The sequence below is a fragment of the Salvelinus fontinalis genome, unplaced genomic scaffold (assembly GCF_029448725.1).
Source record: "Salvelinus fontinalis isolate EN_2023a unplaced genomic scaffold, ASM2944872v1 scaffold_1341, whole genome shotgun sequence".
Taxonomy (NCBI): domain Eukaryota; kingdom Metazoa; phylum Chordata; class Actinopteri; order Salmoniformes; family Salmonidae; genus Salvelinus; species Salvelinus fontinalis.
In genome coordinates, this window is record NW_026601550.1 from 1 (window position 1) to 4458 (window position 4458).

A 4458-nucleotide genomic window follows, 5' to 3' on the forward strand; every position below is an offset into this window, starting at 1 on the left:
TCCATTTATGTTTTGAGGTCGGACTTTAGAACGTCGGAATTTAGGATGTCTAGCTCATTAGCTCGTAGGACGCACTGATTGGTGTCACCGCGTTAGTCACTATGTGTTACACTTGTGCTGGCTTGTCCATCTCGTTAGTGGGAAGGTGTTTCACCTGAGCTGGTCCAGGTTCTATTTAAGAGTGTCTGGCCCAGTGCTCCAGTGGTCTTGATAGATGTGGAGAGTCAACACCTTTAGTTGCTCCACCTTTTTGGTTTGCTTCCTGTCTGTGAGTTTTTCTTTTGTTTGCCTCTTCTTTGGCAAATTTAGTGGGTCTCATGGTGGGTGTCTTTTAGGTCCCAGTTGTTGTTACTAGTCAATTTTCATTGGACACCCCCCATAGTGTCTTTCAGAACCCCTCCTAAAAAACAAGCTAATATTTTTGGTTGAATATTTTAACATTTTAATCAATGGCATTTCCTTAGGATGCTCATTAGTCTTTAAGTTGTATTTTTATCCTCTTATGTTTGTGTACTAAATATATCTGTTTATTTTCATAGGTTTTTCCTGTGAAGCCATTGTGTTGCATCCATGTCTGAAATGTGCTGTATAAATAAAGCTTGATTTGAACATATTGCAAAACAAATTAATCAAATGACTGACCAATCAACAGAGTCTTGGTCCGTCTTAGTATGAGAACAGTATCAATCCCACTTTTCCAGCCTGCTGAAGGTGTGGTGGAGTGGTAACCACCACCCCCGGCTCTACCAAGGGCTTGAGGTGGTCACCCACAGCTCTGCTTATGTTCTGTGGCCTTGCCGTTCCATTTCTTGACTGCCCCTGCAACACAGAAACACATTTAATCATATTATATACAACACTCAAAGTAATGGATATGGAGCATCTATGGCCTCAGTTACACCTGGCACCTAAATGTGACTTCTGTCATCTGATCACTCCAAGCTGCATTAGGTTCAGATCTACCAGGATGGGCCTTTGACATAGTCTGGATGCAGTCAGGCCACCAAATATGCATAAGCAATGTAAAGAGATGGGTTGAATGAGTGGGGAAAAGTACATTCTACACAAATGACCTTCATAATAGCAAAGAACAAATGTGTGTGCCTGAGGGGAAATTAACTTTCATACAGCCAAAAGGAGTGAGAAATTACACCAATATCAGCGGACAATTTGCACTAATGTAAATAAACATAGATGATGGAACATATTCCCTTTTGCTGACGTGATGAACCGCTAAGGGGACATAAATATTTACCATCTAAACCATGTGTGACCTCTCACCTCTCTGACTGTAGAAGTGTTCTTCCTAACCAGTCCCTCAACAGCTCCCTGACTGAGCTCCACCCTCACTGGGTCTTCAGAGGAGAGGAAGGCTGAGGAGGGATGGAAGGATGAATGGATCAGTCAGTCAATAAAGTGTAGAGCTGCTGTCTATGCTGTTTGACAAAATCACTATTTTAGTAGTTCATTAAAGTAAATAAGGCTTTATGACTGATGAATACTAACTATCAATCACTTAGATCATGTATTTTCAGGTAGCGATACATCTTTGGGACGTCCGTAGCCCGTTGAAGTTGACATTTAAAATGGTTAAGTTAGGGGTTAAGGTTAGGGTTTAGTGTAGGGATGTCTCAAGAATCCCTAGAGAATACCCTAGAGTTAACTTGTTGTCTGAAAATAAAATGTACATTTTCCTCACCTGCGTCCAGTCAGCAAATGGACTAGATGCCGCTTAGGCCGCCCGTTGTGACTCCGTCAAGAATTCAGCAGAGCAAGTTTGTATGAAGGTCTGGTTATTAAATGGGTACATAATTCAATAGTAATATCCTCTAAAACGCTCTGGTGACAAACTTTGCTGCCCTGTTTCCAGTTGTCCACATGGCTGGAAGAACCTATTCAAGTAAGGAAACAGATTTTCAAAGTGTAAAAAAAACAACGATGTATAATTAGCTAACTAGCTACAGTGCAGGCTAACTCAAATGAGCTGTTAAATGAACTAGCTAGTTGGCTAGCTATCTAACCAACTTCAAATACTGTATAGATAGATAGCTAAGTGAATGAAATATCACCAGCTACCTAACTTCATATTAGCTATCTATTTATCACTGTAAAAAACAAACTCCAAATGCATTTGTAGGTAGCTAGCTAACAGCCTTGGAGGGTGAAAGGATAGCAGCCCCAACTGTCAGTGAGAGAGGAGGCTATTCTGGATAGGGCAGGTACTTTAGTGTTGTTCCTGTCCCTAGAAGTGAGGACGGAGATAATAGTAACATAATATTCAGTGTGGTGTAATTTGACTGTAATGAAGTGTGTTTCTTGTGAGGTTTTCTGTCCTCAGATAAAGAGCTCTATGAAAGCCAGTCTACATATGAAGAGGTCCCAATGAAGAGCAGTGGTTCTCAGTCCTGGGGACTCAAAGAGGTGCACATTGTTGTTTTTGCCTCAGTACTGCACAGCTGATTCAAATGGTCAACTCATCATCAAGCTTCAAGTGGTATTTATGTATTCATTTGTGATGCTATCCTTGATATGATCCTGTTAGTCACATGCTACACATGTACATATGTGTGTCCATGCATCTATCAATCCAATGTTATCATGATTTGTTATCAGGGATATTATACTTTAGTAATCCACAATGACCTGGTGATGTAACAGTTACATTGTCTTGGTTATAACTACATTGTCTTCCATATTCCTACAGATACCTTGTAACTGGAGATTCCTGCAAAACGATTGCCTACAGTTACCGTGTAGGACACTGCAAGGTTGGGTGACCAGGGTCATCTGGGACTGCCTCCTGGAGGAATTCAGATGTGTGAAGGCTACCTGTGTCCTGCGTAACTTCATGAGGATGGACACGCGGACCAGGAGGGGATCTGCAGCTCGCCGCCGTGTCCCAGAGGAGGAGTCTGCTTCTCTGCAGGATGTTTCAAGGATGGGGTCCAAAAACGCAGCAAGAGAGGCAATCCGTGTGCAGGAGATCTTCACCTCCTACTTCTTCAAAGAGGGTGCTGTTCCCTGGTAACACCATAGACTACACTATGCACAACCAAAGGCTCTTTTAAGAGGGTGCTGTTCCCTGGCAACACCATAGACTACACTATGCACTTTTAAGAGCCATTCACATTGCAATACGTGTATTATTCCATTTACTTAGCTATGTCAATTGCAGTTATTCAATTCACAGTTTCTCTCCCTTTGATTTCTACTTCTTAGGTGAGGGTGCTGTTTAGGTAAGGGTTTGATATCTGTGCAAAAACAAAACAGGCTATTTTAAATCACCCATATTGAAGAAATGTAGAACAATTAGACACCCTATAACCCACACCTACACACTCATGTATCAATCTGATTGATGGATTGTGTTGTGCAGTAAGCAGGCTCAGGTGTATAACTGTGGCTCCTTCCACCTTCAAAGAATAGGCAAGAGGGCCAACCATAGAGAATAGTAAGACACTTCATTATTTCTATAACTATGCTATAATTGTTTGTCCTCTTGTGTCCGTTCATGTTTTTCAGCATAAAGTACTCTGCAGCCACTTAGTGTGGTGTGGACACCAGGTGAGGCCACACACAGATTCCTGTTGAACACTGTCACTTTAACTACCTTATTTTATCAATAACAGTCTCTCTCCTTCACTTCATCCCTCTCTCCCCTTCTCCCTAAATCCTCTAGGTTATATCAGCTGTGTCGGTGAACCCCTCCTGCATCTGGACTGGCTACATAGAGGGCACAGCATGATCAGAGGTGAGAGGTCACTTGGTCAGGTCAACAGGAAGTATTATTAAAGAAATGCTTTACATTGAAATACAGATTGAAGCAGTAGTCCCAGAGTTAATGATCCCAGGTCAGTTTATATTATACAGGAAGTAGTATTAAAGAGATGCTTTACATTGAAATACAGACAGATGCAGTAGTCCCAGAGTTAATGATCCAAGGTCAGTTTTGCATTTCACCTCCTGATTGATGACTAACAATGTTAGAATAAAAAATAAAAACACAAGGCTTACATTTACATTTAAGTCATTTAGCAGACGCTCTTATCCAGAGCGACTTACAAGTACATACATTCATACTTTTTTTTTGTACTGGTCTCTCTCTCCATCTGTCTCTCGTCTGCAGATATGTTTTGATGTGAGAGGATGCCAACCCCTAGTCCCATCATCGCCACCTCACCCTCTTTTAAGATCACCTTTGGGCCAACTAGAGACACTGTTATGTAATTGTGATGAACTGAGAGAATATTTATGTAGCACTGTGATTCGTTAATCATGTGCTGCCTTCCCTGCTCCTATGTGCTTACCTCTTTCCCTTTCTGTCTTTTACACCTCTCTCTCCACCTCCTCTTTCTTCCTCTGTTTTTATAATGCACAACAGATGTGCATTGAAGTACAGATTGAACTTGTATTTATAACACTTGGATAATGAGCTTTTCAATAAAGCGTTTCACATTC

The 4458-nt window shown here is 41.3% G+C and overlaps 1 long non-coding RNA gene across 1 annotated transcript; it reads left to right on the forward strand.

The window, feature by feature from the left end:
* The first annotated feature begins 3039 nt into the window (after positions 1-3039).
* Positions 3040-4458, forward strand: LOC129849041 (uncharacterized). Its single transcript, XR_008758611.1, has 3 exons — positions 3040-3564; positions 3680-3751; positions 4127-4458. It is a non-coding gene; the product is annotated as an uncharacterized LOC129849041 (long non-coding RNA).